The sequence below is a fragment of the Equus quagga genome, chromosome 14 (genome assembly GCF_021613505.1).
Source record: "Equus quagga isolate Etosha38 chromosome 14, UCLA_HA_Equagga_1.0, whole genome shotgun sequence".
NCBI classification, from domain to species: Eukaryota; Metazoa; Chordata; class Mammalia; order Perissodactyla; family Equidae; genus Equus; species Equus quagga.
This window is the reverse complement of record NC_060280.1, coordinates 68,656,561-68,680,589: the sequence shown is the minus strand read 5'-3', so window position 1 is coordinate 68,680,589 and position 24,029 is coordinate 68,656,561. Positions and strand designations below refer to the sequence as shown.

The 24,029-nt window shown below is 38.1% G+C and overlaps 1 long non-coding RNA gene across 3 annotated transcripts in view; it reads left to right on the top strand.

Moving 5' to 3' along the window:
• LOC124252233 (uncharacterized) overlaps nucleotides 1-24,029 on the top strand; it is a 53,278-nt gene that overhangs the window by 5,558 nt on the left and 23,691 nt on the right. The window contains exon 1 of one of the 3 annotated variants that reach the window (XR_006891936.1): nucleotides 13,839-13,931. The exons of the other annotated variants lie outside the window; for them this stretch is intronic. This is a non-coding gene — a long non-coding RNA (uncharacterized LOC124252233). Of the gene's footprint in view, nucleotides 1-13,838; nucleotides 13,932-24,029 lie in introns of those variants that run through there. 3 annotated transcript variants of the gene reach the window in all.

The window sequence follows — 24,029 nt, the reverse complement described above, 5'->3', positions numbered from 1 at the left end:
TTTGCTGCATTCAGTAAGTTTTGGTATGTTGTTTCCATTTTCATTTGTTTGAAGATTTTTTAAAATTTCCCTTTTGATTTCTTTTTTGAGTCATTGGTTGTTCAGGAGTGTGTTTAATTTCCACATGTTTGTGAATTTTCCAGGTTTCCTCTTCTTATTGATTTCTGGTTTCATACCATTGTGTTTGGAAAAGGTACTTGGTCTGATTTCAGTCTTTTTAAAATTTCTAAGACTTGTTTTCTGATCTAATGTGTGATCTATCCTGGAGGATGTCTCATGTTCACTTGAGAAGGATGTGTATTCTGCTGCTGTTGGATAAAATGTTCTGTATATTTCTGTTAGATCCATTTGGTCTATAGTTCAAATCCAATATTTCCTTCTTGATTTTCTGTTTTGATGATCTAACCATTGTTGAAAGTGGGGTATTGAAATTTCTGACTGTAATTGTATTGTCTGTTTCTCCCTTTATATCTGTTGGTATAAGCTTAACATATTTACGTGCTCCAATGTTGCTTGCATATAGATTTATAATTATTATAGCCTCTTGATACATTGACCTCTTTATCATTATATAATGACCTTCTTTGTCTCTTGTTATAGTTTTTTTTTTTTTTTAAGATTTTATTTTTTCCTTTTTCTCCCCAAAGCCCCCCGGTACATAGTTGTGTATTCTTCGTTGTGGGTTCTTCTAGCTGTGGTATGTGGGACGCTGCCTCAGCGTGGTCTGACAAGCAGTGCCATGTCTGCGCCCAGGATTCGAACCAACAAAACCCTGGGCCGCCTGCAGCGGAGCGCGCAAACTTAACCACTCGGCCACGGGGCCAGCCCCTCTTGTTATAGTTTTTGACTTAAAGTTTATTTTGTTTGATACAGATATAGCTACCCCTGCTCTCTTTTGGCTTCCATTTATGGCAAATATCTTTTTCCATTCCTTCACTTTGAGCCTGTATATGTCCTTAAAGTTGAAGCGAGCCACTTGTAGGCATCATGTAATCGGGTCTCATTTTTTTTTTTTTTAATTAATGTTATGATAGATTACAACCTTGTGAGATTTCAGTTGTACATTTTTGTTAGTCATGTTGTGGGTACACCACTTCCCCCTCTGTGCCCTCCCCCCACCCCCCCTTTTCCCTGGTAACCACCGATCAGATCTCCTTATCAATATACTAACTTCCACCTATGAGTGGAGTCATATAGAGTTCGTCTTTCTCTGACTGGCTTATTTCGCTTAACATAATACCCTCGAGGTCCATCCACGTTGTTGTGAATGGGCCAATTTTGTCTTTTTTTATGGCTGAGTAGTATTCCATTGTGTATATATACCACATCTTCTTAATCCAATCATCAGTTTCTGGGCATGTAGGCTGGTTCCACATCTTGGCTATTGTAAATAATGCTGCGATGAACATAGGGGTGCAACGGACTCTTGAGATTTCTGATATCAGGTTCTTAGGATAGATACCCAGTAATGGGATGGCTGGGTCATAGGGTATTTTTATTTTTAACTTTTTGAGAAATCTCCATACTGTTTTCCATAGTGGCTGTACCAGTTTGCATTCCCACCAACAGTGTATGAGGGTTCCTTTTTCTCCACATCCTCTCCAACATTTGTCACTCTTGGTTTTGGATGTTTTTGCCAATCTAACGGGTGTAAGGTGATATCTTAGTGTAGTTTTGATTTGCATTTCCCTGATGATTAGCGATGATGAACATCTTTTCATGTGTCTATTGGCCATATTCATATCTTCTTTTGAGAAATGTCTGTTCATGTCCTCTGCCCATTTTTTGATCGGGTTGTTTGTTTTTTTGTTGCTAATCAGTATGAGTTCTTTGTGTATTATGGAGATTAACCCTTTGTCAGATAAGTGGCTTGTAAATATTTTTTCCCAATTAGTGAGCTGTTTTTTTGTTTCAATCCTGTTTTCCCTTGCCTTGAAGAAACTCTTTAGTCTGATGAAGTCCCATTTGTTTATTCTTTCTATTGTTTCCCTCAACTGAGGAGTTATAGTGTCCGAAAAGATTCTTTTGAAACTGATGTCAAAGAGTGTACTGCCTATATTCTCTTCCAAAAGACTTATTGTCTCAGGCCTAATCTTTAGGTCTTTGATCCATTTTGAGTTTATTTTGGTGTGTGGTGAAAAAGAATGGTCAATTTTCAATCTTTTGCATGTGGCTGTCCAGTTTTCCCAGCACCATTTGTTGAAGAGACTTTCTTTTCTCCATTGTAGGCCCTCTGCTCCTTTGTCGAAGATTAGCTGTCCATAGATGTGTGGTTTTATCTCTGGGCTTTCAATTCTGTTCCATTGATCTGTGGACCTGTTTTTGTACCAGTACCATGCTGTTTTGATCACTGTAGCTTTGTAGTATGTTTTGAAATCGGGGATTGTGATTCCGCCGGCTTTGTTTTTGCTCAGGATTGCTTTAGCAATTTGCGGTCTTTTGTTGCCCCATATGAATTTTAGGATTGTTTGTTCAATTTCTGTGAAGAATGTTCTTGGGATTCTGATTGGGATAGCATTGAATCTGTATATTGCTTTAGGTAGTATGGACATTTTAACTATGTTTATTCTTCCAATCCATGTGCAAGGAATGTCTTTCCATCTCTTTATGTCATCGTCAATTTCTTTCAAGAAAGTCTTGTAGTTTTCATTGTATAGATCCTTCACTTCCTTGGTTAAGTTTATCCCAAGGTATTTTATTCTTTTAGTTGCGATTGTGAATGGGATTGAGTTCTTGAGTTCTTTTTCTGTTAGTTCATTGTTAGTGTATAGAAATGCTACTGATTTATGCACGTTAATTTTATACCCTGCTACTTTGCTGTAGTTGTTGATTATTTCTAATAGTTTTTCTATGGATTCTTTGGGGTTTTCTATATATAAGATCATGTCGTCTGCAAACAGCGAGAGTTTTACTTCTTCGTTGCCTATTTGGATTCCTTTTATTTCTTTTTCCTGCCGAATTGCTCTGGCCAGCACCTCCAGTACTGTGTTGAATAGGAGTGGTGAAAGTGGGCACCCTTGTCTTGTTCCTGTCCTCAGAGGGATGGCTTTCAGTTTTTGTCCATTGAGTATGATGTTGGCTGTGGGTCTATCATATATGGCCTTTATTATGTTGAGGTACTTTCCTTCTATACCCATTTTACTGAGGGTTTTTATCATAAATGGGTGTTGGATCTTGTCGAATGCTTTCTCTGCATCTATTGAGATGATCATGTGGTTTTTGTTTTTCATTTTGTTGATGTAGTGTATCACGTTGATTGACTTGCGGATGTTGAACCATCCCTGTGTCCCTGGTATAAATCCCACTTGATCATGGTGTATAATCTTTTTGATGTATTGCTGTATTCGGTTTGCCAAAATTTTGTTGAGGATTTTTGCATCTATGTTCATCAGTGATATCGGCCTGTAGTTCTCCTTCTTTGTGTTGTCCTTGTCAGGTTTGGGGATCAGAGTGATGTTGGCTTCATAGAATGTGTTAGGGAGTTCTCCATCTCTCTCAATTTTCTGGAACAGTTTGAGGAGAATAGGTATTAAGTCTTCTTTGAATGTTTGGTAGAATTCTCCAGAGAAGCTGTCTGGTCCTGGACTCTTATTTTTGGGGAGGTTTTTGATTACCGTTTCTATTTCCTTACTTGTGATTGGCCTATTCAGATTTTCCATTTCTTCCTGATTCAGTTTGGGGAGATTGTAGGAGTCTAGGAATTTGTCCATTTCTTCCAGGTTGTTCAATTTGTTGGCATATAGTTTTTCATAGTATTCTCTTATGATCTCTTGTATTTCATTAGTATCTGTTGTGATTTCTCCTCTGTCATTCCTAATTTTATTAATTTGCGATTTCTCTCTTCTTTTCTTGGTGAGTCTGGCTAGGGGTTTGTCAATTTTGTTAATTCTTTCAAAGAACCAACTCTTTGTTTCATTGATCCTTTCTATTGTTTTTTTTTTGTTTCAATATCATTTATTTCTGCTCTTATTTTTATTATTTCCCTCCTTCTACTGACTCTGGGCTTTGTTTGTTCTTCTTTTTCTAGTTCTGATAGGTGTCGTTTGAGGTTGCTTATGTGAGCTTTTTCTTGTTTAGTGAGGTGAGCCTGTATTGCGATGAATTTCCCTCTTAGGACTGCTTTTGCTGCATCCCAAATGATTTGGTATGTCGTGTTCTCATTTTCATTAGTCTCCAGATAAAATTTGATTTCTTCTTTAATTTCTTCAATGATCCATTGTTTGTTGAGAAGCGTGTTGTTTAGTCTCCACATTTTTGCACCTTTCTCTGCTTTTTTCTTGTAGTTGATTTCTAGTTTAATAGCATTATGATCAGAAAAGATGCTTGATATTATTTCAACTCTCTTGTATTTATTGATGTTTGCTTTGGTTCCCAAAATATGGTCAATCCTTGAGAATGTTCCATGTGCACTTGAGAAGAATGTGTATCCTGCTGTTTTTGGATGAAGTGTTCTATATATATCTATTAAGTCCATCTGGTCTAATTTTTCATTTAATTCTATTATTTCCTTGTTGATTTTCTGTCTGGATGTTCTGTCCATTGGTGTTAATGGTGTATTGAGGTCCCCTACTATTATTGTATTGTTGTTGATGTCTTCTTTTAGTTCTATTAAGAGTTGCTTTACAAATTTTGGTGCTCCTGTGTTGGGTGCGTATATATTTATAAGTGTTATGTCTTCTTGGTGGAGAGTCCCTTTTATCATTATATACTGTCCCTCTTTATCTTTCTTTATCTGTTTTGCTTTGAAATCTACCTTGTCTGATATTAGTATAGTGACACCTGCTTTCTTTTGTTCATTATTAGCTTGGAGTATTGTTCTCCATCCCTTCACTCTGAGTCTGTGTTTGTCTTTGGGGCTGAGGTGTGTTTCCTGGAGGCAGCATATTGTTGGATCTTGTTCTTTGATCCATCCTGCCACTCTGTGTCTTTTGATTGGGGAGTTCAATCCATTTACATTTAGAGTGATTATTGAGATGTGGGGGCCTACCACTACCATTTTGTGTCTTGTTTCCCGGTTTTCTTCAATTTCCTTTGTTTCTCGTCCCATGGTTTAATCTGTTCTGATGTAGAGCTGCTACTCTCTGTTGTTGTCCTTCTACTTATCTCCTCTGCTCTTGGTTTTGTAGCCCCTTTCCTTTTTTGGATTTTTCAGGAATGAAGGTTTTCCTGAGGATTTCCTGTAGAGGAGGTTTTGTGGCAATGAACTCCGTTAATTTTTGTTTATCTTGGAAAGTTTTTATTTCTCCATCGTATTTGAAGGATATTTTTGCTGGGTAGAGAATTCTTGGCTGTAGATTTTTGTCCTTCAGATTTTTGAATATATCATTCCACTCTCTTCTAGCCTGTAAAGTTTCTGCTGAGAAATCTGCTGATAGCCTGATGGGGGTTCCTTTGTAGGTTAGTTTCTTTTGCCTGGCTGTCCTTAGTATTTTCTCCTTGTCGTTGACTTTTGCTAGCTTCACTACTATATACTGTGGTGTTGGTCTTCTTGCATTGATAAAGTTTAGAGATCTATTGGCTTCTGTCACCTGAAGATCCATCTCTCTCACCAGATTTGGGAAGTTCTCAGCCATTATTTCTTTGACTAGGCTTTCTGCCCCTTTCTCCTACTCTTCTCCCTCTGGTATACCTATAATCCTCACGTTGCATCTCCTAATTGTGTCTGATAATTCTCGGAGAGTTTCTTCATTTCTTTCTAGTCTTGCTTCTCTCTCCTCCTCTGCCTGCAGCAATTCTATATTGCCATCTTCCAAATTGCTAATTCTTTCCTCCATATTATCGGCCCTACTGTTCAGAGCATCTAGATTTTTCTTAATCTCCTCTATTGTGTTCTTCATTTCCAATATTTCTGTTTGGTTCTTCTTTATCGTATCAAACTCTTTTGTGACATAGCTCCTGAACTCGTTGAGTTGTCGGTCAGAATTCTCTCTTAACTCATTGAGTATTTTAATGATGGCTGTTTTGAAGTCATCATCATTTAGGTTATATATCTCATTTTCTTTGGGATTGTTTTCTGTGTATTTGTTTCTTTCTGTTCTGGAGATTTAATGTATTTTTTCATATTGCTTGATGTTGTTGATTTGTGCCTCCGCATGGAGATAGAGTTTAGTTGCTCCTTTCACTTGTTTCAGCTGCTGCGGTGGGGGAGCAGCTGTTTATACTGCACCAACCAGGAACCCTGTCTGCAGTTGCTAACTGGACCTGGGCCCCTCCTCGTAGCCACAGTGGTCCTTTGGATTCCCTCCTCTGCTGTGGGGGCCGTCACAGGGGGGCTTCAGGCTGCTGGTGCCTACTGTTGCAGCCCACCTAGATGTGCTCCCTCCTTGGGGTCTGCAATGGTGTTATGGGCTTTTCCAACGGCCAGGGGTGGGATCACTTATATTTGTCGCTCCATTGCTGTCGGCACCCACAAAATCTCACTTGTCCTCTATGGGTCGCAGGAGAGCTATTGGCATCTTCTACAGTCTGTGGTTAATTCACCTAGCTATGCTGCTTTTGCCCTGGGGTCTTCCAGCCTTGTGGCTGCCGGGTGGGTGCCTTCTACTGGTGCTGTGCAGAGGCTTTCCCTAAGGCTGCTGTGAGCCTGTAGGGTTTCCCCCTAGGCTACGGAGCTGGGTCTCTGGAACTCCCCCCAGCCCCAGTCCTCTCCGAGATCTCCGGCTATCCCTAGTCCCACGGGGCGGGCAATGGCAGCTGGGGGTCGCCCCGCCCTCTGGGATTCTCTCTGGGACTCTCCCGGAGCCGTGAATCGGGTCTCATTTTTTTATCCATTCGGTCACTCTACGTCTTTTGATTGGAGAATTTAATCCATTTACATTTAAATTAATTACTGATAGGTAAGGACTTACTAATGCCATCATGTTAATTGTTTTCTGGCTGTTTCGTAGTTCCTTTGCTCCTTTCTTCCTCTCTTGCTGTCTTCCTTTGTGAACTGATGATTCTCTGTAGTGGTATTCTTTGATTCCTTTCTTGTTATCTTGTTTATTCATACTATAGATTTTGGCTTTGTGGATACACTTATGCTTACATGAAACTTCTTATAGCTAGATATAACAATCTATTTTAAGCTGGTAACAACTTAATTTCAATCACATATAAAAACTCTACCTTTTTACTCCTCCTCCCCATCCCAGAAATTTTAATATCTGTAGGATCTGTAACTTAGAAAGTCACCACTTCCAGACTTTATGGACTGACTTTGGTAAGGAAACACCTACCTGTGGGTGGGGCATGTGGGAGCATGTTTTGATCCTGAGTCTAGTGAGGCAGGGCACCACGTGAGGGGGCTTATGATGGCTCCAGGTCCAGGAGTCATGATGTCTTGTATAAAAAAGAAATAACTTTATTATTTTTATGCCATGATTTATGTGTTTTTATATTGTGTATTCATTAACAAATTATTGTAGCTATGGCTACTTTTAATACTTTTGTCCTTTTAACTTTATCATACTAGAGTTAAATGATTAACACACCGCTATGTTACAGTATTGGAGTATTCTGAATTTGACTACACACTTTTCTGGTGTGTTTTATATTTTCATGTTATTAATTAGCCTCCTCTCATTTCAGCTTGAAGAACTCCTTTTGGCAGGTGTAGTGGTGATGAACTCCCTCAGCTTTTGCTTGTCTGGGAAAATCTTTTCCTCTCCCTCATTTCTGAAGGACAACCTTGCCAGATAGAGTATTCTTGGTTGGCAGTTTTTCTTTCAGCACTTTAAATATATCATCCTCCTCTTTTCTGGTCTGTAAGGTTTCTGCTGAGAAAACCGCTGATAGCTTCATGAGAATTCCCTTGTAAGTGACAAGCTTCTTTTCTCTTGCTGCTCTTCAGATTCTCTCTTTGTCGTTGATTTTAGACAATTTTATTATAATGTGTTTTGGAGAAGATTATTTGGGAGGAGTGTTTACCTCTCATAGGAGCTGGTTTGCATTGTCTGCTTTAACAGGAGAGAAGGCAGACTAGGTGGGTACAGATGCATGCAGACTGGTAGATTTGGTCATGGGAGACTGAAGGATTGCTTATCTGATGGCTGTTTTTCCTCAGTGAATTAAGAATGAGTTGGGTAGAAGGGCCTGGAGGCTTAAGGAGAGAGATTAAGTTGGGAAACAGTCTCTGGAGAGAGGGAGAATGAATTCAGTAGAAAATATAGTATGATGGTCTGGTTGAGATGACTGACCATTGGAGGTTTTTTGGTCATTCATTCAGAGGGAAACCAATAGGCACAGGTGTGTGGTTTTCGCTGTCAATGTTCATCTTCTGGGTCACAGGCACATAATACAGAGATTCTTGTATTTAACTAAGATAGGTATTTTCCAGGTGACTGTGCAAGAAAAGCTGGGCAAAAGGTTTTAGCAAGATTGCAAGGGAGTAGTTATATAATGGACCATAGACTCTAAGTTAGGGGATGAGGAAAGTGATGACAAGAGGGTTGTGATGGATAGAGGAAAAGTATTTAGGTCAATAGATTGCAGGCTCTGCCAGGATAAGAAAACTGATGGAATGGGAGTATATGAGTTGGAAAGCTAAGAGATGGTGGTCCAGTAGTGCAAAGCTTAAAATCAAGTTTTGGTTCCTTCTTCAGATGAATGACGGTGGAAATGATGGCTGAGGTGGGGTGGAGGTCAGAGACCTAACACTCCAAGGCTTTGGATAGATCATGTCATGCATTGTAAATCACCAGGAATGGTGACAGGAGTAGAAATAGAAAGGACAGTAGTATCCAGGGCTAGAAGTGTAAGTAAATGAGAGTGAGTGACCAGGTGGGAATCAGTAGGTGACAACGACAAGGAATGGGAGCAGGTGTAAAGTTTGATGGCTTGCTTGTTTTCATTCCTAACCACTAAATACTAATTCCCCCTTCACATAGTTTTTGAGGGTGGAGAGAAGGAGGGAAAACAAAATAGATGTTATCTATGTTTTTAATGTGTTGGATTTTCCTCTCTTGATATTTGACTGACTTCATGTCCACCTTGAATCACCTAATCACATTTTGCTGGATGAGTAAAATTTTGAGAGAGCTTTCTGCTGATGGGGTTAGAGGTGTTTGGAAGGATTTTCTTAATGATTACCTCATGCAAGCAGCCATTTACAACACTGTGAATGAAACTGCCACTGAAGAGATTAAAATAACTTAGCTGAGCCTTGGGGACTATGTTATGTGTGGTTCAAAGATCCAACTATTTTTATCCAGTGTTATGCCAAGACCCCATTTACCTGCATGAGGCAGACAGGCATTGCCAACATCCTTATTTCTATTTGTGGTATCCCTCAAATAAAAAACTGTTTATTATTAATCAATATAATATTAATAATTACCATTTATTGAATGCTTGTGTGTGCCAGACACTCTACCACATATAATACTGATACTTAACGTTAATTGAATGTTATTGTGTTCCTGGCATTTATGTTTTGACTGTGTATCTAATTTACTCTTCACGGTAGCCTCATGTAGGGTTAAGGCTAAGATGAAGAGATTACAGCTCACAAATTCTTGCCTAAGATCTCACAGTTATTAAAAACTGGATATAGATGGGGTTCAAAAGTCTGGTTGAGTGAAGTTTATGGGTAAATGCTATGCTCTGTTTGCCCTTATGACATACCTTACTACTTACAAAGGTGACTTGTCCTCATGAAGGTTATCGCCCAGTAGAGGGAGGTAGATCTGTAAGTAAACAGATATAAGACTTCATGATGGGTGCTAGGACAAGGGCTCTCATTAGGATAGTAGATAGTAAGTGATGAGTTCAAGAGACATTTCAAAAGAAAAATAGTCAGCATTTAGAGGATTAAGTAGTTGCCTGGCTACAGTAACCAGCTCTTAGGTGGTGGGCTCCTGTCGCAAGGCCTTTCTTCTGTACTATTCTGAATATCACTGCTAGAGTTCATCTTCCTGAGACACCTGCGCCTAAAAACGTGCATTTGTTCCATTTTCCCTATTTTTTGTGTCCAAACATCCGTGCCTAGCTTTTAATTCCCACTCTTTTTCATGAAATTATTTTTAATATCTCCAGCAGGAGTGAAGACACGTGGGGATTCCTGTCTCAGACTCCTTCCGACTTCTCCTGGGAACTGCCCTCCCTCCTGTGCACATAGCCACTCCTCCCACATTGGCTTCCTCCACATGGCAGGAAACAGGCCACCAGCGCTCCTGGGTTTGACATGTATTCCTTTCTCCCACAGGAGAGGATGGACTCTTCCTTTGTTCCAATGCTAAACCCTGGGTTGGGACTTTGATGGGCTTAGTTTGGGTTAGGTGTAGACCCCTGAAAAAATGAATCATAGCCAGCAGCAGACAGTAGGAGGGTGACAGGGTGGGGGCAGATTCTCCTACGTAACCACAGTACAAGGAGCATTGTGTCCAAGCACTGAGAGACAGAGAGAGAGAATGATAGAGCAAGTATGGTTTATTTGCTAAGTATGTCAACATTTGGAGAATCTCGGGAAAAGATACAAGATATATCTTCTAAAGTCTAAGGGAATTCTTTGAACCATTTTTGAACTTTTTTATGTCTAAAATTATTCCAAAATAAAATTTTTTGTAATTTTTATAATATGTGCTTTTTACCCCCCCAAAATATGGTAAAATAAAGTCTTCAAAAAATAGCACTGGGGACGGGGCATGTATGCTCTCATTTCCACAGGACATATCATTCCCATCGCGCTACGCTTGGCTTTATACAGGTACCTTGATGAGCCAGCTCCTGAAGGTGCTTCATGTGATGTGCCGTTATAATGACCTGACTAAGGAGGACATTGAGCACTGGGTTTAGGGATTTTGATGTTATTTTATATCAACAAGCGGGTCACTGGAGGTTTGAACAGAAGAGCAATATTATTTAGAAAAAATTCCATGTGGAGGGCAATCTGGAAGGGGAGCGACTCCAGGGAGATGTAAATGCGTAATTGGCCATGGAAAAGGAAAGAAATCGGAGCTAAATTTTAAAGAAAGAATTGACAGAATTTGGCTACTGCTGGTGATAGCATTAATGGAAAAGGGGGACACTGGATGTGTTGTGGAGGTATATGAATATAGAGAATTAGAGAGTGTGATGAATAGATAGGGCCAGAGAGGAAGCAGAATAGTTTTATCTTGGACAGATTGAGTACGGGGTGCCCAAAGATGTTGGGGGGATAAATCAGGCATTCAGGTAGAGTGCAGTCTCTGGCTCTGTAGGAGATGCAGATTTGGAGACAGTCGTGTGGAAGTGATAGGTGAGACTGTGGGAAAGGGTGGGGTTGCCCATGGAGGCTGGGTAAGGTGAGACGGGGTGTGGGCCAGGGAAAGAAGCTTAAAGATAATGGTAGATGAATAAAAATCAGTAAAGGGTATTGAGAAGCAGACCTACCCCTGTAGTCCCAGATAATCCAGATGTGAGTGGGATAATATTTTAAAATATTAACCAAAGCATTTCCTGCATCCTTACCCCATCTCCACTTCCTATGTACTATGCTTGCCCCTCCAGGCTACAGCCAGTGCTTTCTCACTTTATGCCTTGGGAAAGGGGTGATCAGGCAGGGTTTCAAGTTTCAAAATATGAGGTCCAACTCTTAAAACTCAACCATAAGAAAACAAACAGAGCAATTTAAAAATAGGCAAAAGATCTGGGCAGACATCTCATAAAGACGATCCACATATGGCAAGTAAGCATATCAAAAGATGCTCAGCATCATTTGTCATTAGGGAATTACAGATTAAAACAAGATACCACATACACCTATTAGAATGGCTAAGATTCAAAACAAACAGAAACCATGGTGATGTGAACTGCTGACAAGGACGCAGAGCAACAGGAACTCTCTTTGGTTGCTGGTGGGAATGCAAAATGGTGCAGCTACTTTGGAAGACAGTTTAGCAGTTTCTTCCAAAGTTAAACATAATCTTTCTATGAGTAAATTGTAATTTTTGAATTGGAAAACAAAAATACAACTCAAAATGGATTAGAGGAAAATTGTGCCATAAACAGATTTTCTTTAAGTGGCTAAGCAAAGTTTAAAACACAAGTGAAAATAAAAGAAAATGTTTCTAGTAGAGCACCAGCAGTACAAAAGTATATGACTACCTGGATAATAAACCCATTTCTGCAATAGTACAACTTTGTGTGTATATTTTTGACTGTCCATAGTCCATGCAGTTACAACTTCACATTTCAACAGCATGCTGACAGTCCCTAAGAAAACTATTTTTTTTTAGAAAAGGCATAACTGAAATGTTCCCTCATTTGACCAATTCCATTTAAGCTTAGATGTACAGACGGGCTTAGATATGTTCACAGTCAGCCATATGCAAAATGTTACTTGATGAATTTTCTCAAAAAAGATTTCAGGACAATAGCAATAATATAAGAGAAGAAAATCTAGAGAAATGAAGTCTTAATATACATGCATCTTCTTTTGATAGTAGTGGAAACCTTTTACAGGTAAGTTACAAAGAAAAAGCAAGTAATTTTGTGTACATTTTGTGTACATATTCTGTGCAATATATAGAATCTATACCTAGGAGTGGAATTGCTGGGTCATATGGTAACTCTGTATTTAACATTTTGAGGAACTGCCAGAATGTTTTCCAAAGGAGCTAAAATCATAAAATCAAAATCATAAAAAGGAGTTGGAATTTATCAAATGCTTTTTATGCATCTATTGAGATGATAGTTTGGTTTTTGTCCTTTTTTAATGTGATCTATCAAATTGATTGATTTTATATGTTGAACCAACCTTGCATTCTTGGGATAAATCCCACTTGGTCATAGTATATAGTTCTTTTCATATGTTGCAGAATTCAGTTTGCTAGTATTTTGTTGAGGATTTTTGGATTTTTTGCATATGTATTTATAAGGGACATTGGTCTGTAGTTTTGTTTTGTTTTTTTCTTGTGAAATTTTTGTCTAATTTTGATGGCAGGGTAACACTGACCTCATAAAATGAGTTGGAAAGTGTGTCTTTCTAGGAGATTTTCCAGTTCATCTAAGTTACCTTATTTGTTGTCATACAGTTGTCCATAGTACTCACCTACAATCCTTTTTATTTCTGTAAGGTTGATAATCATGTCTTCACCTTACTCTCAGTTTTAGAATTTGTGACTTCTCTCTTTTCTTATTGGTCAGTCTAGCTAAAAGTTTGTCAATTTTGATGAACTTTTCAAAGAATCAATGTTTGCTTTCATTAGCTTCCTCTATTATTTTTCTATTCTCCATTTCATTAATTTCTAATCTATTTTTTTGTTATTTTCTTCCTCTTGCTTGTTTTGGGTTTGGTATGATCTTTTTTTTTCCTTATTTCTTAATGTGGAAGTTCATGTTATTGATTTGAGGTCTTTCTTCTTTTTTAATATAGGTGTTTACAGCTATGAATTTCCCTCTAAACACTGTTTAACAGCATCCCATAAGTCTTGGTACGTTGTGTTTTCATTTTCATTCATCTTAAAGTGTTTTTTAGTTAACCTTGTGGTTTCTTCTTTGACCAATTTGCTAAAGATTTTATTTTTCCTTTTTCTCCCCAAAGCCCCCCGGTACATAGTTGTATATTTTTAGTTGTGGGTCCCTCTAGTTGTGGCATGTACAACAGCACCTCAGCATGGCCTGATGAGCAGTGCCGTGTCCACGCCCAGGATCCAAACTGGCAAAACCCTGGGCTGCTGAAGCGGAGTGTGGGAACTTAACCACTCGGCCACGGGGCCGGCCCCCCAATTTGCTATTTAGGATGTGTTGTTTAATTTCCACATATTTATAAATTTTCCAAATTTTCTCCTGTATTGATTTCTAATTTAATTTCTTTTTTATAGGAAAATATATTTTGTGTACTTTCAATCCTTTTAAATTTATTGAGACTTGTTTTATGGCCTAACATACGGTCTATCTGGAGAAGGTTCCATGTGCACTTGAGAAGAATATGTGTTCTGCTGTTGTTTAGTGGAGTATTCTACAGATGTCTGGTAGGTCTAGTTGTTCTATCCATTTTTCATATTGACAAGACTATTGTTGAATTTCCCCTTCAATTCTCAGTTTTTGCTTCCTGTGTCTTAAGGCTTTGTTACCATGTACATATAGATTTACAATTGTTATATCTTTTTGATGGATTGACCTTTTTATTACTGGATAATGTCCTTTTTTGTAATAACAATTTTCATTTTAAATCTATTTTGTCTGATGTTAGTTTAGCCATTCCCACTCTCTTGTGGTCACTGTTTGCAGGGTTTATCTTTTTCCATTTTTTCTCTTTAAACTATTTGTGTCTTTCAATCAAAAGTGTGTCTGTTGCAGATACTATATATTTGGATCATGATTTTTTAATCCACACTGCCCTTTATTTGAAGTGTTTAATCCATTTACACTTAATGTAATTACTAAGACAGACTTTGCATCTACCATTTTGCTATTGTTTTCTATATGTCTTAAGTAATTTTCATTCCTCTACTCCTTCATTACTGGCTTCTTTTGTGTTAAATACTTTCTAGTGTACCATTTTAATTCTCTTGAAACTTATGTTATTGTATCTTTTGACTTATGTTCTTACTGGTTGCTTTGGGAATTACAATTCATATCTTATAACAATTCAGTTTAAATTAATACTAACTTAATAATTTACAAAGCATTTACTCCTATATAACTTCATTCCCTTCTGCCTCTTTTGTGCTATTATTGTCTTACAAAGTACATCTTTATATATTGTATGCCCACCAACACAGATCTAAAATTATTGATTTGTTTTTTAGATCAAATGTGAGAAAAAATAGTTGCAAGCAAACTTTTATATTTATTTATATAGTTACCTTTACTGATACTCTTTATTTCTTCATGTGGATTTGGGTTACTGTCTGATGTCCTTTCATTTCAGCCTGAAGGACCTCCTTTAGTATTTCTTATAGGGCAGGTCCATTAGCATTGGATTCTCTCAGTTTTTGTTTATCTGGGAACATCTTAATTTTTCCTTCATTTTGGAAATATAGTTTTGCTGGATAAATAATCCTTGGTTGACAGTCTTTTTCTTTCAGCACTTTGCATGTGTCATCCTGCTGTCTTTGGCCTCCATGGTTTCTTATGAGAATACAACTGATAAATTTATTAAGAATCCTTTGTATGTAATGAGTTGCTTCTCTCTCACTGCTTTCGAGATTCCTTCCTTTGTCTTTTGACAGTTTGATTATGATGTGTCTATGTGTAGCTGTGTTTGACTTCATCTTACTTGGAGTTTGTAGAACTCCTTGGATAATATAGGTTAATGTTTTTCATTAGTTTGGGAAGTTTTTGTCCATTATTTCTTCAAATACACTTTCTGTCCTTTTTTTTCTCTTCTTCCCTTCTGGTACTCCCATTATGCATATCTTAGCATACTTGATGGTGTTCTGCAGGTCTCTGAAGCTCTTTATTTCTCTTCATTCTTTATTCTTTCTGTTCTTCAGACTGGATAATCTCTATTGACTGATATTGAAATGCACTGGTTCTTTCTTCTGCCTACTCAAATCTACTATTGAGCCGCTCTGGTGAATTTTTCATTTTGGTCATTGTATTTTTCAGATTCAGAATTCCTATTTGGGGGACTGGCCCCATGGCAGACTGGTTAAGTTTGTGTGCTCCACTGTGGCAGCCAAGGGTTTTGCCGGTTCAAATCCTGGGTGTGGACATGGCACCACTCGTCAGGCCACATTGAGGTGGCATCCCACATGCCACAACTAGAAGGACCCACAACTAAAATATACAACTATGTACCAGGGGGATTTGGGGAGATAAAGCAGAAAAAAAAAGAATTTCTATTTGGTTCTTTAAAAACATTTTTTATATCTTTACTGAAGTTCTTTATTCGATGAGAAATCATTCTCATACTTTTCTTTAGTTGGTTGCACTTGGTTTTTATTTATTTGAATATATTTAAAATAGCTGATTTAAGGTCTTTGTCTAGTAAAGCCATCTAACATCTTGGCTTCTCAGGGACAGTTCATATTGACCGCTTTTTTTTTCTTGCGTGTAGGTCATACTTTTATTTCTTTATGTATCACGTAATTTTTTGTTGTTGTTAAAAAATGGACATTTTAAATAATATAAAGTAGCAATTCTGGAAAGCAGATTCTCCTGACTCCTCAGGGTTTGTTGTTCTTGTTGTTTGTCTGCTTAGTGTTTTTTCTTAACTAATTCTATAATGTCTGTATTATCTCTTACGTGTGGCCGCTGTCTCTGCTCGGTTAGCTCAGTGGTGAGCCAATAATTAGACAGAGATTTCCTTAGATGCCTGAAACCATTAAGTCCTCTAGTCTTTGCAGAAAGGCTCTATGTGTGTGTTGAGGCATGTGTTCAACACTCAGCCAGGTAGTTTCAACTCTATTTTAGCCTTCACTTCCTGAGTGAGTAGAGCCTCAAGGTTAGCCAGACATGAGGACTTAGGATGCTCTCCAGTCTTTCCTGAGCGTGTGCACAGCTCTGGGCTTCTACACAACCTGTATGGCCTTGCACACACATGCATCCGCATGGTCTTCTAGATTCCCAGGAATAAGTCAGACTATTTCAAAGCCCCATATAGATATCTTATTCCTCAGCTTTTTCTTTTACCCCTAGCTTTGTGGTTATCCTACTATGTTTTGCAGTAACACCACTGGTGTTACTTTCTGCTACCTTTAGTGGTTGCCAGGCTGCTGGTTTTAACTGTGATTGTGGGCTATTGCTTTTCATAACTACCACAGAGCTAAAGGGGTGATGGGAATAGGGCAAGTTAAATGCCACAAAGCTCAATGTTCTTACCAAGATTTAGTTGTGTTCTTTTGGAAAAAATGTTCCCAAATTGTTTCAAGCTTTTGATTAATTTCCAGAGTTCTGAAAAGTTGATTATGACAACTTTTGCCAGTGTTCTCATTGGTTTTATAGAGTAGAGAATTTCTGGATGTCCTTACACTGCTGTTTTCACTACTATCACCCTTATAGTCTTAAGCTTAGACTTTTTAAAGAAACTTTTTATTAAGATTATGATAGTTTACAACCTTGTGAAATTTCAGTTGTACATTATTGTTCGTCATGTTGTTGGTGCACCACTTCACCCTTTGTGCCCTCGCCCCACGCCCCCCTTTCCCCTGGTAACCACGGATCAGTTCTCTTTGTCTATAGGTTTAATTTCCACCTATGAGTGGAGTCATACAGATTTCATCTTTCTCTATCTGGCTTATTTCACTTAACATAATTCCCTCAAGGTCCATCCATGTTGTTGTGAATGGGACAATTTTATCCTTTTTTTATGGCTGAGTAGTATTCCATTGTATATATGTATACCATATCTTCTTTATCCAATCATCAGTTGATGGGCACTTAGCTTGCTTCCACATCTTAGCTCTTGTAAATAATGCTGCGATGAACACAGGGGTGCATGGGACTTTTGAAATTGGTGATTTCAAGTTCTTTGGATAGATACCCAGTAGTGGGATGGCTGGGTCATATGATATTTCTATTTTTAATTTTTTGAGAAATCTCCATACTGTTTTCCATAGTGCCTGCACCAGTTTGCATTCCCTCCAACCCTGTATGAGAGTTCCTTTTTCTCCGCAACCTCTCCAACATTTGTCACTTTTTGTTTTGGTTATTTTTGCCATTCTAACAGGTATAAGATGATATCCTAGTGTAGTTTTGATTTGCATTTCCCTGATGATTAGTGATGATGAGCATCTTTTCATGGGTCTATTGGCCATCTGCATATCTTCTTTGGAGAAATGTCTGTTCATTTCCCCTGCCCATTTTTTGATCAGGTTAAGCTTAGATTTTTAAACTGAAAATATATTGTTGAATGCGTTTTAAATACTGAGAAGGAGGTCTAACTGATTGTTTATATTGTATATAAAGAATATTGATGCAGATCTTCCAATAACCAAATATTTTATTGTGCAATGAGATGTTGAAGAAAAGGCAGCAAGGAAATGATGAGTTTGATTTACATCCTGATTCTGTAAGTGAGCTACAAGGCTAGGAACTGTGTGTAAATATCAGCTTGGCTAGAGTTTTGTTTATATATTAAAGGAAGTAGAAATAATATCCAAGTTCCTGAAGATTCATTCATAAAAAATTGGGAACTTAATTAGGAATTAAGGTGGCCTGGACGGCTATGTTAAAGATGACTGAGGAACATTTTGCACTGGAAAATTCAACCCCCCTGAGCACTTGAAGCCCGTCTCTCTTTTTTATTTTTGCCCTTTTTTTTCTTTTCCAACAAATGACTTCACAACTCATACGACAAAATCTCTCCTAATTTGTTGCCTCTTTGTAAGACTCTAAGCTTTCAGACATTTTAGAATCATAAAATTCTGTGCTGGGTCATGCCATCCTCTGGCTGGTAGATAATTAAAATCAGCACACAACTGCGATATATACGCTCTAAAGCAACGGTCAGTCCTCAGCCTTTTTGCTGCCATAACATGCTTGATAAATGATTCTTTTCTGTGGGAAACACTCTCAAGGGCACATTCATGTTTTTAAAAATATCTCCCAAATTTGGAAATCATGCACTTGGATAATTTGTAATCATCAGAACGGAACCACCCGTCTGTAGTGGTGGATCTTTGTCTTCTAGTGCAAAGGTGGACTTGGGCTGTGTGGCAAGACAGTTCTCAGCATTCTGCCTAGAATGCCACTCCCGTTTCTCCCAGAATACGAGCATACATATGGTACATTCATATATAAAGTAAATTCTTTGGAAATTTCAGCTCTTTAACTAAAAACAACTTTTTAGTGCATAGTCTGTGTAGCCAGATTGTGTAGGATAGAATTTGACTTCACTCTGTAATAGCTGTGTGATCCTCTGGCAAGTTACTTATCCTCCGTGCTTCAGTTGCATCATCTGTCACTCATGGTGGATGCTCTTGCTTGGAACAGATCACTATGACTCACACTCGATTGCTTAAAGCTTTTTCCACCTCTTCAGGACACCGTGCCAGTAATTTTGAAAGCTTTTTGGTTTCAAAATTGAATTCTTTATTCACATAAAATCACAAGAGGAACCCCAATGTAGAAAACAGAGACCAACAGAAGATGCTCTATTTGCCCTGGAGGGTGGGAAGTCTGTAGTCCCATCTATTCTGTCTGCAGCAGTACTTATAGAAATTGTAAGGAGTTCTAGGGATCCAAGGAAGACAGTTTGAAATCCTGTACTATTTTCCCATGCTATTTCAATGCCAACATTGGCACTGAGGGCATGTAAATTTAAGTCTAATGTCCAACCTAGCCTTCATATGCCTTGTGCAAAATCAACATATTGCCCAGAATGTGCTCATTTTGCATTATGCAATTAGAGCTCAATTAGAGATTTCATCAGTGTATGTGTTTAGGAAATTATCTGCTTTGTGAATGCACATACATGTTTGGATAGTAAAATCTTCTAGTGTGGTGGTTTGTGAACTTTAAAATAGGTTAGTATCACTCGGAGGGCTTGTTACATCCCAGATTGCAGGGCCCCACCCCCAGAGTGTCTGATTCGGGATGTCTGGGGTGGAGTCTGAGCATGTGCATTTCTACCAAGTGCCTGGTGATGCTGATGCTGCTGGTCTGGGCCACTTTGAAGACCTCTGTTATAGGAGATGAGAGTAAGTGGAGTGGTTGGTTAGTCTATAACATCAGGGATTTATTTTAGATAAAACAATCTACAGTAGTCTACCCTTGTCCATGGTTTTGTTTCCCGCAGTTTCAGTTATCAATGGTCAACTGTGGTCTGAAAATATTAAGTGGAAAATTCCAAAAGTAAATAACCCATAAGTTTCCAATTGTGCACTATTCTGAGTAGCATGATGAAATCTTGTGCCATCCTGGGCTACCCCGCCTAGGAGGTGAATCATCCTTTGTCTAGCATATCCACACTGAATACCTACCTGACCAGTAGTCACTTAGTAGCCTGGTTATTAGGTCAACTGTTGCAGTATTGCAGTGCTTGTGTTCAAGTAACCTTTATTTTACTTAATAATGACCCCAAAGCTTGAGAGCAGTGATGCTGGCAGTTCAGATATACCAAAGAGAAGCTGTAAAGTGCTTCCTTTAAGTGAAAAGGTGAAAGTTCCGCACTTAATAAGGAAAGGAAAAAAAAATCATATATTGGGGTTGCTAAGATCTATGGAAACTCTTATTACAGTATATTGTTGTAATTGTCCTAGTTTATTATTAGTTATTGTTGTTAATCTCTTACTGTGCCTAATTTACAAAGTAAACTTTATCATAGGTATGTATGTATAGGAAGAAAGCCAGAATATATAGGGTTCGGTATTATCTGTGGTTTCAGACATCCACTAGGGGTCTTGGAACATATCTCCCTTGGATAAGGAGGGGCTACTGTATATTAATCTACAATCTTATTGAAACTTTGAGGTTTAATTTCACAGGTATTTATTGAATTCTGACTATGGGCCAAGCAAACACTGTGCTAAATACTGAGAGTAAAATAGGCTAACTATATGGTGTCTGCTTGAGGAGGATCATATTTTGGTGGGAAGCAGACAAGGAAACAAGCAATTGCACTGTAGTGTGATGAGCACTCTAATAGATCTAAGGACCAGAAGCTGGGGAGCACCCACGTGGGCACCTGCCCCATCTTTGGGCTCAAAGAAAACTTCTTCAAGAAGATGACACCTACTCTTAAAGAAGGTGCTCTAACCTAGAAGACAACCTAAGAAATATTTCATGGGTTTTTGGTTGTATATATCAAAAGAATCTTGTCATTGAATCTAAAAGTCAGTTCTGTCTTTTTATATTTACTCTTCCAAGAACTAAGAGAAGTTTCTGGCAAGTCATGGAAGCATGACCCGTTGTACAAGCAGATGTGGGAAGGGGAATTCTTGTTTTCTATGCTTGAGCAGGAAGAGCAGTAATAGAAGTTCCTGTAAATGGTTTTAATTTCTGTTCCCTCTAAAGTGTAATTAGAATGACTGGTCTATCCCGTAGGTTACAATATTTGCTGGTAAACAGCTTATTGATATGTTTCTTCTGAAAGACTTGATAGGAGTGATTAAAATGCATGAGATCATGTTTTTCCGGAATGAATCATTCAAGCATCATTTTAGATGGTGGGCCTTGAATTAGAAAAATAAGAGGTTGCAAAACTTAAATATACTTAAGTATCTCTATACGGTATTTTTCATATGAGAGGATTTTTTTCATACCTCATACACATTTGCTAACACCAATAATTTAAATTATTTTCCATACATCCATTTTGAAGAAGGAGATATTAAAAAATAAAAGCCATTTCTTGATCCAGGGTCTCATGGCCCTTGGTGTGTCCTTGTGTCCTTGGCTTCCTCACACCCTTCTCCAATTTTTAATTTAGGTGGAAAAAAGAAAGGAGGGTGGAAGATTTGTGAACTGTGATGGAGTAGGGACTTATAATGGCTGGTGTGTATTGAGAATGTATATTATAGGACTTACTCTAAGCTCAACTGTATGTAAAAGTAATGGTTCTTTTTCTGCTTGCCGGCAGAGCCTAGCTGACCTCCAGATGTCTACCACACAGCGTCTTTCAACAGTTCTATGGAGAGGAAACACCTTTACAGAGCAAAGATGAAAGATGCTTTTTAACCTTTTTAACACCAGGGCCTCCTGTGATAAATATGAAAATCTGTCACCCCTCCCAGAGTTTGTGATGTGCATTCCCCTTGAGAATCATTGCATCCTTTGCAAATTTCCACCAGCCAAGATGTTCATCTTTTGTGTAGTTCATATCATAAAATTTGTTGTTTTCCAAATATGTAATTATAATACTTAAATATGCTTTTTTATTCTGCAAACATATTGTCTCTTCCCCTAGAAGACTGATATGTCCTCATTGGGAGATGATGTCCTGCTATTTCCATGCATGGAGGAGAATTACTGCTCCAATGAGTGGTCTCCACATCCACTGGGGGATGGGAAGAAAACATTAAACTTGTGTTTATGTTGATATTTTTAGCTAACAAAGGAAACAATTCAAACTGTATTGATAATTAATAAGTTAGGTGACACTGACGCCCCTGATACCCTCACTTGATTTGTAAGTCAAACAGTTAGCTGTGACGTACCGAACCTGAGTATTCTGAGGAGGGAGCGGGACTATCACAGTGTGAAAGGCTTGACAGTGGTCCTTTCATTCCTTTGTTCACTGTCCTCATATTGTGACTTGGGCAATTTGCACTAATTTAAGTGGAATTTATGGTTTCCAAATGAACATGGCTAAAAAAGATTCCTACAAAGAAATCATAGATAAAATACAATAACAACATTGTAAGCATAAGCACAACACAAAAATTAGATTGAAATTAAGCATCCATTTGTGAAAATACGTGTACGGTTTTAAGTGGGTTTGAGAGTCATACAGTATTATGTATAGCTTATAAGATTTCACTAAACTTAACACTAAATGTTGAAGTACAGGGTAGAAAATATTTTAAATGAGTAATAATAAGAAATAATACATATCAAAAATTTTAGGATCAGGCTAAAGTAGTTCTTAGAGAGAAATGTATAGCCTTAAATGCTTATGTTAAAAAAAGAAAGAATTGGGGGCTGACCTGGTGGCGTAGTAGTTAAGTTTGTGTGCTCTGCTTCGGCAGCCCAGGGTTAGTGGGTTCAGATACTGTGCATGGACCTACACACTGCTCATCAAGCCATGCTGTGCTGGCATCCCATATACAAAATGCAGGAAGATTGGCACAGATGTTAGCTCAGCAACAATCTTCGTCAAGCAAAAAAAAAAAAAAAAAAAAGGGAGGAGCATTGGCAACGGATGTTATCTGTTAGCTCAGGGCCAATCTTCCTCACCAAAAATAAAAGAAAAAGAAAGAATCAATTGACTAATCAATTAGTTAAGTCTACCGTTTGAGGAGTTAGAAAAAAATAGCAAAATTAAGTCAAAGAAAGAATGTAATAAAAATAAAAGTGAAAACTAATAAAATAGAACATATAGATATAATTAGAAAAGATTAACAAAACCAAAGTTTGATGATTTGAAATGCCAATAAAATTGACAAGGCTCTGCCAAGACTGATTAAGAAAAAAATAGAGAAAGCTCAAATCATCAATATTAGGAACTAAAAACAGGACATTACTGTAAATGTTGCAGACTTTTTTTTTTTAAAGATTTTATTTTTTTCCTTTTTCTCCCTAAAGCCCCCTGGTACATAGTTGTATATTCTTCATTGTGGGTCCTTCTAGTTGTGGCATGTGGGACGCTGCCTCAGCATGGTTTGATGAGCAGTGCCATGTCCGCGCCCAGGATTCGAACCAACGAAACACTGGGTCGCCTACAGCGGAGCACGTGAACTTAACCACTCGGCCACGGGGCCAGCTCCTAAATGTTGCAGACTTTTAAAAAATAGCAAACAGATATAATCAACTTAGTGCCAATAACATTTAAAATTAAATAAAATGGAAAAAGCCCTAGAAACATATAGCTGATCGTACTCAGGTTTTTTTTTTTCCTCCCCAAAGCACCACAGTACATAGTTGTGTATTTTTAGTTGTGTGTCCTAGTTGTGGCACGTGGGACGCCACCTCAGCATGGCCTGAAAGCGGTGCCATGTCTGCGCCCAGGATCCAAACCGGTGAAACCGTGGGCCACCAAAGCAGAGTGCGCGAACTTAACCACTCGGCTATGGGGCCGGCCCCAAAAACTCAGTTTTATTAAAACTGACTCAAGGAAATAGAGAAACAAAATAGTTGCATAGCTATTAAGGGAATTGAATCAGTGGTTAAAAATGTGCCACAAAGAAACTCTAGGGCTACCTGTGTTCTACAAAATATCAAAAGAAAAAATAATTCCAGTTTTCCAAAAACAATTGCAGAGAATTTTTTAAAATAGGAAATATTCTGGAACTCATTTTATGAGGATAGCGTAATTTTGGTGTGAAATTCCACTGTGGACAGCATGAGAAAGAAAATCTGTAGGCCAATGCAAACTAATTATTAGCAATCCAAAAATGTTCAAATAAGTTAATATTTCACAAGCAAATTGCATCTATCCCAGGAATGCAAGGTTAGCATAATATTAGAAAATCAATTAAGCAATTCACTGCCTTAGTAAGTTACAGGAGAAAAAGTCACATGCT